Here is a 14,732-nt window from a genome sequence, read left to right as displayed (position 1 = left end):
AATGGAAAATTTGGTTAAGCGCCGGGCGCAGGAATATGAAGCGCAGCGCCGAAGGTATTACAAACGCGCGCCTGCGACTCTCGCTGCAGCGCTAGGATTATTTCGGCGGTGCAACGTGTACGTTGAATCGCTATGTAGCGTTGTTGCGGTGTGCAAAATTTTTGTTCGTAATATTCTTTTAGCGAATAATTGGCGGAAAACGATACCGCGCGTTTATCCTCAAAGTCTATTTAACATCTTAACGACCCGCGACGGGCAATTACTTTTCCATAATGAACTTTATTATCGGCGCTATAATCCTGATTAGGCGCCGTCACGAGAGTTGAAATAATATTCATAAAAATACGCGGCGGTGGCGACTTTACGATCGAAAAGCGCTCGAAAATTAAAAAGCTCGCGCATATTGTCAACGTGCAAATTTCCTTGATTAAAATTTCCCTCACAGTTTTATACGGGGCAAACTATACAATGCCCGCCGCTAGCCGCAAACTCGGTAATTAATTTTTATTAATATACGGCTTCACCGCGTGTGTATAAACCGCTAATTAAGTGATTCAGTACGCGGAGCTCGTATACGGACTGCTGCTCCACGAGTATATGTATAGTATATGTAGCTGAAATTGATGTGTTTTCAATCAACGCCCAATTATTATCGTTATATATACGCAGCCGTGTACCGCACGCAAGCCGGTGACGGAAAGAAATGAAATTAAACCCATCCTTATACAGCGGTTCTCTCCCACTCCGATGATTGTTCGTTACATCGCACTTTATGTTTGTTTACTTCGTCGTATCGAGAGCGAAATGAATAGCGAGTAATTCAAGTCGTAGGTGAAAAATTCTTCGCTGATGTTCACGAGGCGTAATTACACGTAGCGAAACGATCTCTCGCAGCATATTGCATAACAGACGTTATCCGCGCTAAAGAAGCAATTTCACATAAGGCGATTAATGCTCTCGTGTCCGACAAATGAAAAGCCAAGGCTCGCTATCTCTCTTCGAATCCTCGTTATTCCCCGACCACTCGTTTTTCTCCGCATCTTTCACTCGCGCAGCCCCATTGCCGTTCCGTCTTCCTCCGGATTTTTTTTGCCCGCCGCAGCCGCAGTGCAAGCGCATCCTCGTAAAGTACCGTGAGACTACATATTTTCTCTCTCTCTCTCTCTCTCTCTCTCTCTCTCTCTCTCTCTCTCTCTCTCTCTCTCTGGAATATTATGCATTTCCGCTAGCTAGCCACTTGGTAATTTCTCTGAGAGCGAAGGACGAGGAATTAAATTTAATGCGCGTTAGATGTGAAAAGAACGACGAGATTTAGGATGGACGCTGCAGCGCTAATTTTTTTTCCAACTGCACTTTCAGCGCTGATGTTGAAGAATGCGACGACGGCGGCGCTGAGGAAGACAAAGGGGAATATATATGCCATTCGATACGCGGGAAAAACGTGTACACAAGTATAGCGGCGGAGGAAACCCGAGATATAGCTGGCGTTTCAACGCTTGTGTCTCTGCGCTTCGCGCGTAGGCTGTAAGCCGTTTAAAACACTTACGAATGGAGTTAATACGCTGCAGTTTTATACACGTCTTTGACGACTCATACCTGGAACAGAGAAAGAAACGTTTCGTTTTAGAACTAATTTCACACACATTATGCACATATAAAAATGAAATATTACATATTTATATAAGACGGTATACGTTTAAGAATCGCGTGTGCGCAGCTTGTTCGAGTTCCGAAAACGGGTAAACTTAAGGCCGGTAATTTCGCCCCCTGCGCGCGCGCGGCACTTCAGGCAGGCGCGTGTGCCAGCGCGTCGGCGGCGGCAGCCGATGTAATTTCATCGCCAGATAGACGCCGTCTACGGTTTCGCGATACAGCTCTCTCGCATAGCGGAACGCTCTTTTCTGCGTTTCTCTCGCTCACGCGGAAGCGTTTTCGAACTGTATGTATTTTTTTCAAACGTTTTCATGAAAAAGCTGCAGCTCTCGCGTGAAAAAAGTATATAAGCGACGATAAAGATGCAAAATCGATTATCCGCTTACACGCTGCAGACATTGTTAGGCGCTAAATCAATCCGCGTTGTATATACAGCCCCTTCGGCGTCTACTATAGCGCAGCCTATACACCTCGCAGCTCCCTTCCTTCTAACTTTAAAGCAAAGCCTTTTAACACCTCGACCTTCGCAAAGTGGATAAAGGAGCTCGCGCGCTGGTGCTCGAGAAAGAGAATTCAATTATTCAGCCGCATTTCCCATCAATCCCGACGCAAAATAACCTCTGCCGAGCGACTTAATTCACGGAACACGATGTAATGGGAATAAGCCAAGCCGTAGACACGTAGCGCGGGTATAGAGGATATCCCGTTACGGGAGATGGAGAAAAAAGCTATATAGTAGACAGGGTCCTACATCCTCATCCGCTCGGAGGTAGTTACCCCCCGGAGGTATACGGAGGAACGTAATAAAGAGAGGCCGTTGTCTTTTCGATTTCCCGACAACGCGCGTATACAGTCTACAGGTTTGGCTCGTTCGAACGAACGGCCGATCGAAGGACTAATGGGTCGCGATTAGCTTTGTAAAACGTCACGAGCTCTCTCTCTCTCTCTCTCTCTCTCTCTCTCTCTCTCTCTCTCTCTCTCTCTCTCTCTCTCTCTCCTTATACCCCAACCCCGAGAGCTGTCGAAGCCTCGAGATAAAGAAAAACGACGTGTATTCCCTCTCGGCTGTATACCCTTTTGTTCAATCAAGCACTTCTTGTATACACAGAGAAGCATTGTTCGCGCTCTCGCCTCTCTTGTGATTTATTCTCGCGCGAGCGGAGCATCAAGTTTTAATGGACGCGTCGCGACTTTTTCGCGCCGATACGGCGAAAATCAAACAGTCGAGAGGAAAGGAGGAGGAGGAGAAGGACAAAGCTCCGAGCGAACAATCGGCGTCAGCGAAAGAAGCAAATCTGCTGGGTCGCCGAATTCGGCCCCGGCGTACACACACGCGCTAAAGCGGACGTCGTGTTCGCCGTCACGTGCGAGCCGCGCAAACGTATGAATTTCAGATGGTGCAATGCGAGAGGGCGGAACGTTCGCGTGAAATTTACGTCTGATTTTCTTTATCTCGCGAAGCGAGCTTTTATCGCGGGAAATGGTATGAAAATCGTTCCTATCATCCGCTCGAGGTCCCTCTCTTTGAAATTAAAAAGCTCGACGAGAAGAGCTGAGAAAGAATCGTTGAAATCGAATTACCCAAAGTGTTCCAGAAGTAAACAATAAAAGCTTTCCGGTGCACGCAGGTATATCGTAATACGAAATCCGAGGGCTTGTTGGGGAAAGTATCCCCGTGAAACGAAGTGTAACTAAAAATACATCAACATTCATTTATCTCGTTTACATACCATTCTTAGCTCGCTCGGCTCGCGAAGAAATTTCCAAGTTGCTCTCTTCGAGTTATACACACACACACACACAGCCAGTGATAGCATTTTTTAATATCATTCCGAACTTGCAGCGCTGCCTCCTTTCACAGAGAGAAAAAGCGCAAGGTATACGTATAGTATACGGCAGAACTCATCAGAGCTTGCGCGCAACTTTTAGCGCCGGCGTATTCGACGACGAAGAAAAATTAGAAAGTCCGCATTCGGGGAAAAACTTGCGCCCAAGTAGAGGAGGAGGAGAAATAAAAGGGGCAGCAAACGAAAGATGAGTAATGAGCGCGAAATTATGCGAAGCTCGGAGAAAAAAATCTCGCGCAGCGAGGGGAGAGGGAGTGGAAAGAATGCGCCGCACTCACACGTATAAGCCCAGAGAGGAATGCTCTTACGATGCATCCACGTGCGCGCGCTGTGTTGTATGATGAAAAAGAAAGAGTCGTCCCTGTGTGTACACACATACGCCGTGGAATCCGATGGTACGTGTCTCGTGTGCTATAACACGCGTTGAAAATCACTCTTGGATTAATAAATTTCAAGAGGAACTATAGATCGTGTCACCGGACGATCAGAGACGCAAGTACGCCGTTTTAAACAGCCCGCGTCACGCATAGCAACCGCTTTGTTTTCGATTTTATGCACACGCACGCGTGCCCATAAGGGTGTGTGCGTGGGAGTTTCGTTATACACACGAATTCATTATGGAAATTGAAGAATTTGCTCGACTGCTGTTTACGGCTATGCTAATCGCGTGACAAACTCGTGTGCGAATATGTAAGTTCGTACCTATATGTCAAGAGTTTCTCGAAGAAACGCTCGGCACAATCTCGCGCGACTGCGGACGATCGCAATCGGTCGCGACAACGAGTTATCGCGAGCCTCTTAACCTAATGAAATTTCTCGACGATAAGCCGCGCGATAAATTTATTAAAGACGCGTGTGCTGTACCTCGATAACACTCGAAAAACGTTTCTTCGACTATTTCCTTTTGTCCTCTTCTCCTGCACACCCCCGCCGTAACAGTATATCCAAAAACGTAAACAGTATATCCAAAGTGTAACAATATGAGGGTTGTATTTCACGGGAGTAAGGGAAAAAAAGCCGCCTCGTCGTCTGCGCACTTTTCAAGTCGGCCTTTCATTCGCTGCATATTCGTACGCGTATAAATATCTTCCGGCGCATAAAGATCCTTTGCATTATTTACGGGTTACTCTCGCTCTCTCTCTCTCCCCCCCTCTCTCTCTCTCTCTTTCTCTCGCGGCTTCGAAATTTACGAGCAAACTTCGCGCAGCTGAAATTTACATGGCTCGCGAGAAGCTGAATGACCGACGCGCGTGCTGTAGTGGTTCGTTTCGAGCAGGAAGTGCTCCCTATATGGAAGATGACTTTGTATGTGGGAAAGAAGGCTGTGTGTGTGTGTGTGTGTTTGTACGGAGGCTTTTACCGTATTATATAGCCTTTTTCTGGCATTGAAAGGATCGAATCCTGACATGAAAAGATTAATAATGCTGCTTCGAGTATAAACCTCATTTTCTCAACCGACTCCGCGAACCATTAATATTCCTCATTACAAGATCTCCGATACACTCTATACGCAGTATAGATACTCCAACCCTCGAAGCTAACCCGCACTCTTATCAAAACACACTCCACGTATATCGCCCCACCTCTAATTAATATTTCCCATCCATCCCGTCGATCGACGAAAGCTCGTCGAACGTATCCGAAAAAAACTCCCGCGCCGAAAACAAAAATTGAGTGCATATCGCAGCGCGAACGGGATAAAATGTTACCTTCACACACGCACACACATAGCGAGGAGTAACGGCGCGTAGAGGAGATAAGCGCGCGCGCGGTTGTGCAGAGCCGCGTAATCGTGGGGTAAAAATAGAAAAACCGGGGATTGATTGGTCGGGAGCGTGGATTGTTGTGACAGGATTCTTGAGAATATACACGATTGAAAAACAGGACCATATCGTCGGTACAGAGAAGAATCTCGCACTGATTATACAGCACGCAGAAAGAGACCGAGAATGGAGATTGCTATCGTTGTAAAAGACTGCCGGAAAACTTGGCCGAATCAATTACGGGGGGGGGGGGGCGAGGCTCTTTTCTCTCGTGATATGCGCGTGTCCGAAAAATTCCGACCGCAGCATCAGCCGGCAATTTCCGAAGTAGGCTGCTGGCCACTTTTCCGATTCGACCCTACTCCCCTATTAGGCGCTCAGCTGCCGACGAAAATAAAACGTATTTGTGCGCCGGAAAAAGACACATTACGCCCGGAGCATTAAATATTCCCTTTTCCGAAGAGCCGCTATGCCGCGCGGATACACGGAGAGAGAGAGAGAGAGAGAGAGAGAGAGAGAATGGACAGATGCGCGCTGATGCTGCTGGGCTCTCTTCCGGGTAGGGACGTTTCGCCCGTTTATTTATTTGCTCAGGGCGAATGGATGCGTATATATTTATGCAATAATACGTGTACGTCTAAGTGGCGTACATTTCCGATGGCTGTATAATTAAAATGAATCCACGCGTCAATCGATAATCGACCGCGCAGTTTTGACTATCAGAAGAAAGCCAACAACATTTCACTCGAACTGACAACTCTTCCCACTGTATATCCACACGGGACAGCGCAGCACATCAATCCCTTGTCCGGGAAATCCAAGTCGCCCAACAATTACACCTTTTTCACGCTAGCTACGCTATACACAGTACTACACTGACGCCGGCGAGCACCGAATCTCCGGACGAATAAATCAACGACGAGTCGGGGCCGTTTCTCCGGGACGAACGTCGCTGCGCGCGGCTCGATCCGTCATTGCACCGACGTACACGGGCCTCTGCAGGCCGCAAGTGACGCGAGACAAATCGAAGGCTACTGCTGTGTACTGGCCACTGTACCCCTCTGGTATATATCCGGATAAACTTTACGCTCTCAGCTCTGTATGATACTATATACATTATCTTTCAGTTCGATTCTCTGATTTTCCCTTTTTTCCTGTGCTCGTCGCTCCCGAGATTCCTGAGGATTTATCGTCGCGTTTGCTTGCCTCGCGACGCTGTGCAGGAGCTGAATTATTGGCTTTTGATATCGCGAGGGTGTGACGTGGAATTTTGACGTATTTCGGTACGCTCGGGGGGGCGTGAAGCCTAAATAGAAATCGATCTTAAAATTTAGTACACGAAAACGAGGGCTTAGCAGCTGAAACGAACACACAGTAATTCGCGAGAGCAATAAAGCGATAACTCTGCAGCCGCAGCAGCTAACGGAACAGCCTCCATTAATTCCCACATTACCAGTGTCCAGTTCAAATCTACGGGCCGTACATTTGTTTCGCGCGCAGTTACAAGAAATTTTTCTCTCATTAACTTCTCCATTTTCCCCTCGCGAGCTAGCGCTCGTAATTTTTCCCTTGCCCTCTTTCTTCTTCTTTTTTTCTCATCTGTGCTGCTGCTGCTGCTCTTACTTTTCTCGTTTTCCAGCCGCAGTAGCAGCAGGAACGGCCGAGAGCCAATAAATACATCCGAAAGCAGTCTCGAATCGTTACTCGATACACCTCGCGAAAATATATCCGGCGCGAAACTTGGAACGATACGTCTTCCGCTCTCGGGAGTTGCAGAAAAATAAAGGAGGAGCCGACACGAGTCCGCGAGTCGGGCGTATAGGTATACATGTATATACAACGCGAAGGGAGATGGGAGAATGAAACGAGAAATCTAATACATTTTTATCTCGATCCGTGGACTCGTCGGGAAAAAAAAGTTGCGATGTGTATACAACACGAGTACGCGCGCGCGAGAGAGAGGAAGAGCGAGTTTCGCTTGTATATACGCCGTAAAATGCGAATTACGGAGGTAGTTTTACGGTTTGTTTTTAAAGAATACTCCGGATGAACTTTTCTCTTGTGTAACAGTGCTTCGATTTGCCTAGGATATACGATGCGCGTGTGTTTGCTTTAGAAATTATACCTTTTATAACGTATAGTATTTTTTTTTATTAAATAAATTTTTTGAGTTTCTGTATTCCACTGTATTTACGTTTGTAGTGAACGAATGCAGATTGTTAAGTAAACATAATATTTTGTTTGCGCATTCTTCGCTTCAGCCTCTTCGTTTGTTTGTTTATTTAAAATTGAAAATGTAAGCCGTATTTTATTTTAGCGTGTAATGTGACTCTCCTCAACTGTCATTCCTAATAAAACAAAAATGTTTTCAAATCTGATATAATGAGATTACATCATGGTGACCTCATAGAATCAAACGGCCAGAGAAGTAGGCCAATTATCTAATCTTTTCAATTCAAGCTCGCAGAGAAGACCTGGTAGCAAAGGATGGGAGCCTCTGTCATTTTAGTTGCGTTAGCGCCTTTCTCGAGGTAGCATGTACTATTATTTTTCAAAGTCTTTACTAAAACCAGTGGAAAATGGTCTTTGTAACGTTTACTTTGGCAGTTGTGGCTTTTTGTACGATCTACTACTATTTCAAAAATACTCGTGATTACTTTAAGAAGAAGAACATTCCTTACTACCCGGCATGGCCTCTGCTGGGCAACATGGCCGAACCGTTGTTACGGCGTAAACACGTCTCCCAACTGGTTAAGGACATGTACAACCACAATCCTGATGCCAAGTACATTGGTGGCTTCGATTTCACCAAACCGGTCATCATGCTGAGGGACCTTGAACTTATCAAGAGTATTACGATCAAGAACTTCGACAGCTTTTCAGACCACAAGGCCATATTCGACGAGACCATGGACCCACTGTTTGGCGGGAACCTCTTCAATTTGACTGGTGAAAGATGGAAGGAAGTAAGGAATCTCGTGAGTCCTGACTTCACCTCCACTAAGATGAAAGCTATGTTCGAATTGATAGTCCAGTGTGCGAAGGACTTTGTTGGATACCTCGAGGAACGACCTGTCGAGGACAACAAGATGATCGACGAAATAATAGTCAAATACAAAGGCATGCCGACGTACGAGGCCATCCACGGAATGGATTATCTCGATGCCGTCTACAATGAGTCAAAGAGGATTCACGTACAGGTCACCTTCATCGACCGGCTCTGCATTAAGACCTTCGAACTACCACCAGCTTTACCTGGTGAGAAACTCATCGTTATGCAACCTGGTATGAATGTTTGAATAACAGTGACTGGTATTCACACTGATCCCAGGTATTACGACGATCCGGAGACGTTTAATCCAGAGAGATACTACAAGAAGAAGGTGTCCATCGACGACGTGACCAATTTGGGATTTGGTATTGGACCGAGAAGTTGCATTGGAAGTCGTTTCGCTATTATGGAGACCAAAGTTTTGTTCTTTTTCCTACTCTCGAAATTCAATCTGGTTGCTAACGAAAAGACGGCCAAGCCGTTCGTGTACAGCAAGCACTCGATCTCTGTCGTAGCAGAAGGTGGATATTGGCTCGAAATTGAGAAGCGAAATTGAATATGCTTATTATATAAAATGTAATGTAACTGTTTATGAAACGATTAAAAGAAAAATGAAATAAAATTGATGCTTTTAAAAATTTGCATTCAGTGATCGCAAATAACTGGTATTATCATTAATACGGATAGTTATGAAAAAATTGTCGATATTTTTTTCAGCTCCCCCTTCAATATCGCATTATATCTGCATAACGATTTATACGATGCTATAAGTTTATAACTCAAAAGTTTGTTTTGCCGAAATGACTTTCGAAAGTAGGGGAACGACGCGGGGCGTGTTAAAACATTCTTTACTTTCATAAAAAGGGGTGTTTCGAATTTCTTACGCCGAGGGTGCAAAAAATCAATACTTGAAGAAAAAACATATCTTCTCCCAGCTCTACATGCTATGCTGGAAGTTTGTGAATAAAATATATCTTAAATTCGTGGATGTTGCCGTAATACCATTTTTACCCTGTAACAAATTCACCCACTTTGCTGATCCTCTCTCACGCGCGTGCATTTCGGCAAAGTTTCAATAAACTACACAGTGTAAATTTACACCGCGGGGAATTGAAAATTTTACATAATACACCTGCATTGTTTTCCAAAAACTTTTCCTCGCCCGCCGTAATCCCCGCAGCGCGCCGAGAAAACAAACAAAAACTTATGCATCAAGCGCCCCTGCGATCTAAAATTAGGATCCCGAGAGTTGAAATTAAAATCATAAATTCACAGGCAACCTCGCCCTCTCGCTTATAAGAAAACCCGGAAGCGTACACGTAGCACACCGGCGGGCATGCGGGCTATATACCCGGGGCGAGTAAGTACGTACGTGTGATATTCTCAGACCAATCGCGGCTTTATTCCACCGATGCGTCCAGCTGGGCTTGTACATACATACCGTACACACACAAACACAGAGCGAGTCTGGAAATTCGAGGGCAATTTCGAAGATTGCTCTTTGGCGCAGGGCTGGGGGCGCAATGACGGAAATAGAATCAGCGCGACGGGAATCTCGAAATGTAAGAAAATAACAACTTTGAAAACTGGCGCGGCCTGGATCGCTGTACGTGTGCTGCAAGTTTTCTCTGGAGAGCGAGTGCCTATACGTTACAAATAATGAATTTTCGCCAATAGCCGGACCGAAAGAGGGGCTAAATAAATGAGAGATAAAATTTAATTCTCATTTCCTCTCGACGACGTCCACTTTCTAAAAACCAAATAGCTATCTATAAGAAAGAAAGCAGTACACCCTTTGCACAGACACACAGGCAACTCGACGAAAGATAAATTGCCCGGCTCTTAGATTCGCGCTAGTCGCGTGACGCGAAGGGCCGAGATATCGGTAGCGAACTCTCCTCGGGGACCAGAGTACACACACACACACACACGGAGTCGAGTCCGCAAAAAGAAAAATGAACGAGCCGCGATTTCCCATCCTTTCCGAAGCTCTCTCGCTCGCTCTCTTTCCTTAAATAAAGGATCAGGAGAAGCAGCCGCGCTGCGGCTTTGATAATTCACTGGGAGGTAGATTAATTAGATTGGGCTGCTGCGCTAGCTCCAAGGTTAAGTGAGTTCTAGCGCTACCGCCTCGAGCCGAGAGCTTTTATCGGGTAATGAAGCTAAGGGCTATTGTGATTTATTTTTATTGAGCTATTGTTTTACTTTCGCTAACGAATTTACTCGCTTCATTTTCTCCGCCGCAAGCCGTTCGATCCCGTCTCGTTAGAGAGAGAGAGAGAGAGAAAGAGAGAGAGAGAGAGAGAGAGAGAGAGAGAGACAGAGAGAGAGAAAGAAAATAACGATATATATACAGCAAAAATCTCTTCGCTGTTTTTTTCTACCACACGCGATAACAAATTTGCGCACGTCAGCGAGAAATAGCGCAGGATCAAAGCAACGGAGCTGACGGACTAAAAAATCGCTTTTATCGCAGCAGAAGCATCATCTTCTCCCTGAAAATTGCTCTCTCCATTAACGGGCGGCAGCGGACTCTAATCTCGCGTCTTCAAACTTCCGATGCAAGTGCGCCTGAGGCGCCGCCACTCGAAGCTTGTTTCTGCCCCTGAAGAAGAAAATCGTTTTCTCTCTCTCTCTCTCTCTCTCTCTCTCTCTCTCTCTCTCTCTCTCTCTCACACACACTTGCGGCGCGCGTCGCTTTACCGCTGCACACGCACGTCCCTTTGATCTCACGAGTTTTGTCCTCGTCAAGTCGTCGCCAGCGAGGGTTACCCTCTTACGTACAAAGAAAAGTATTCGCGCGCTCCGCACTTTGCCGCGGCTCCAAAACGCACAATTTGTTTTCTATTCGTCTTGTGTACGTATGCGCTGAATGAAAATTAAATATTATAAGCGAGCGACAATGCAGTAGTTGCAGAAGTTATAGTAGCAGCTTTCTCTCGCGTTTTTATTTTCGCCCCGTCGTCGATCTTCCTCTCTTATATTCTCGGAAAGTTAATTTCCGTCTTTGGAACGATAAAGCAGTAGCGGAGAGCCGAGCTCGAGCAAACAAATTATTAATAATTCCTCTCTCTCTCTCTCTCTCTCTCTCTCTCTCTCTCTCTCTCTCTCTCTCTCTCTCTCTCTCTACCATCTTCCGTGCTTCGCGAATTTTGCGCCTTTAACGATTAAAGCTCTGCTAGTGATGCTTCTGATGCCGGCGAGAGAGAGAGAGAGAGAGGGAATCTGGTGAGCCCTGTGTAATCGACGATGGAAATTTACAACGAGGTTGCCGCCGCCGCCTCGTACCCTTGTTTTCTTAGCATAAAGTCAATGAGATTCAGTGTCACGTAGAATAATGAATGCTTCGTTTTAAATTTCATATTTCACAGGCTCTCGCCGCGTGCGTTGACTAGCGAAAATATTACGCGCGAAAAAACGAGACGCATCGATTTATTTTGGCCCAAACTCCCCATTAAAAGAAAAAGGCACTCATCTTCATACATCTCCGACAACAACGACGAGGAGGAGGAGGAGGAAAACCTCGCAACGAGGTGGCGTTCGCTCTCGAGAAACCTTTTTGCTAATCACCCTGTGTTCGCTCTAAAACTCTCCCACCGCAGCGGCGGCAACTCTTCGTCGATTTTTCACTCCACCCCCTCTCGAGCGGCAGCTATTTCGACGGGGCTGTTTATCAAAAACAAAACATACACACACGACCCTCGTTGCACAGGCCTTTCTCCCTTGGTAAAAAAGAAAAGTATATACCTACTATACACACGTAGCGGTGGCGGGGGCCGAGGGAATATAAAAGCGCGCAGCCTATTTCTGCAGCAAAGAACAAGGAGCTACCGCTATACGCCGCGACAAAAGGAAAGAAACCCGTCAACTTCAAAGCAATAACCGCAAGATTACCTCGCCGCTGCACATACGCGGGAGCTGCTGCTGCTGCTACTGCTGTGCGCATTTGCATCGAGTTTTCTCTCTGCACCGGAGGGTGTGCTGCGCCGAAAAAAAAGGCGGGTATACTTATTACCCCGGCGTTTGGCTTGAGATTAAAGGAGAAAATTTCGAGACGCGGCGAGTGTTCGCCGCGTGTATACATGATCGGCTGGAATGTGTTGTTGTTTCTTTTTTTCAGAAGAAAATTTGTGTAGAGAGTATAAAGTCACAAAGCCGATACTCTGCAAGTTCTTGCAACGTAATCGCAAGTTAATTACTAAATAATTGAGTTATTTTCATCCCTCGGCCTAGTACGCAATACGACCCCTCGAAATTACTACGGTTATTAAGCTTTCTAATTAACTAACGACGTCAGCCGAGGCTTTCTTTCATTAATTAAATTTTTTCATTAGTTTACGCAATATTACGAGCCGAGAGAGTAGACGGGCGCGCAATGAGGAATTCGTACTTTTTGTAATGACCCGGCGCTTTCCGTTTTTGAAAGGACTGCATTATAACGACATTTTCATTTAATTAAACATAAGTTCCAGCCAGCGGTGGCAGCGCGGAAAAAACCTGCTATTATATAACGACTATACTTTTTACAAATTAAATCTTTTCTCCGGCAAACTACCGCGGCATTTTGGTTTACGCGAGATATCTCGAGAATTCATTGAAAGTGTCAAGTCCAAGCAATCTCCTATGCAGAAGCCAGAGCGTATATAAACATCCTCAATATCTCGTTTCTTGTTCGCGCATAAATACATACGTCCTCCGAAAACAGGGTCTTCGCAAACGACGTTTTGCCCGAGCTAAATATTTAGCCTCCGCTGCAGTATAGCAGCAGCGCAAATCAAGTGCCCGAAAGTTCCCGAGACGACTCCCTCTCTCTGCCCTTTTGTGTTGCCTTAATATTCGCGCGGAAAATAGGGAAGCGGAGAGTCAACACACACAGCTGGGAAAAATAATACAGAAAGAGAACGAGGTGCCGGAAAAGCAATTCCACCGCCTCTCTCTTACTACTGCTATTTTTCGGGGAAAGGAACAGACTCTCTTTCAGTTTCGTCGATGCTCTCGGCCTGCTTAGCGAGAAATTGTTGTGGCTGTTTGTACGAGTATACGAGCAGATTTCTTTTAATAATAATTCCGAATAAAACACACCGCGAATTGCATAATCACCGTACGAGCAAACTCTGCCTGTTTTTTTTTTATCTGGAGAAACCATCTTCCATGTTATTTTTCAACGGCGTACGCGTGTGCGTGGAGCTTATTCCCGTGGAGATATACCGCGGTGAGCAATTTGTATTATCAGTGGCGCAGGGCTTTAATAAACGTTTTTTTTTTTAAGTTTAATTTGAAAGAGATCGAAGATACACATAAAGAGAGAGTGTGACGGGTCGTTCGTTTAACTCTGTCGGCTTTATTTTTAACCTCGTTTTTAAACGCTGTATAACGTTGTTTTTCGGGCGAAATTCGAAACGATCGATACGAAGCGTAGCTGTGTAGCAGCATTACAGGTACTGGCGAATTGGTTTTACGAGCGTCTTCGATACGTATAATACGCGTGGCTTATCAGAAGTAAACACACGACGTGCGAGCATCACGCAATCAAACGCTTCTCTCGCGATATTTATGGCGCCGTAAATAAACCGACAGCTATATACGCGCGCGCAGGTATCGGGAGAGAATATTCCCGAATTTATCAAATATAAAAACGAAAATTCGTCGTCTCCTTAGTATGTAATATAGCGTTACAAGAAAGCAGCAGCGATCGATCTTTATTCGAAACTATCGAGATTTCTCTGCTCGCATCGAAAACACACCGCGTGTACATCGGGGTCATTCACTCGTCAATTTAAATAATCTCCCTACTCGTGTGTGTACACATACGCAAAGTCACTGGGCTGCTGACCCGTTATTTACACGACACGTTTTCACTTAATGCGCACACGCACACAGCGCAGCGGGATAATCGCGCTTATATACTTTCCTCATTTCCTCGCTGCCTCCTTTTCTTCGTGCATACACCTGATGCGCATGTATACGTACGCATGTATGCGCGAGACGAGTTTCAGGACCGTCTCTCTCTCTCTCTCTCTCTCTCTCTCTCTCTCTCTCTCTCTCTCTCTCTCTCTCTCTCTCTTTCTCGCTCTCTTCGTATCTTCTTGCGTAAACAAGGGAGTTGCGTCACGCGCATGCAGTCACGGCTCGCCTGTGTAATGTGTGCTTCTTCCTTTCTTCTTGGATGTGTGTACAAGCGTGTTTTCGCCTTTTAACGCACGTATGCCATACGCCGATAGCTGCATATAGGTTTGACCGATAGGCTGTCCTACGGCAGCTTTCTTTTATCGCTGTGCGCAGGAAGGAGGACGACGCGTTGATTCACACATCCGCGACGCGAATAACAGGGGAATGATTATTTATTTTCTTTTATCCATATGTCGACAAGCCTTGGGATTATATCGAAGATCGAATGGGATTCTCGATCGTTGACGA

The 14,732-nt window shown here is 45.8% G+C and overlaps 1 protein-coding gene and 1 pseudogene across 2 annotated transcripts in view; one reads left to right on the top strand and one right to left on the bottom strand.

The window, feature by feature from the left end:
- LOC100115265 (Krueppel-like factor luna) overlaps nt 1-14,732 on the bottom strand; it is a 246,031-nt gene that overhangs the window by 189,718 nt on the left and 41,581 nt on the right. The window lies entirely within an intron of this gene.
- Nucleotides 7,771-8,953, top strand: CYP9AG8P (cytochrome P450 9AG8 pseudogene; annotated as a pseudogene). The gene is given in 2 exon segments (NR_033333.1): nt 7,771-8,521; nt 8,595-8,953. The product of NR_033333.1 is annotated as a cytochrome P450 9AG8 pseudogene (transcript).

This window comes from Nasonia vitripennis, chromosome 1 (genome assembly GCF_009193385.2).
Source record: "Nasonia vitripennis strain AsymCx chromosome 1, Nvit_psr_1.1, whole genome shotgun sequence".
NCBI classification, from domain to species: Eukaryota; Metazoa; Arthropoda; class Insecta; order Hymenoptera; family Pteromalidae; genus Nasonia; species Nasonia vitripennis.
The sequence above is the reverse complement of the archived record's forward strand: the minus strand, read 5'-3'. Positions and strand labels throughout refer to the sequence as shown.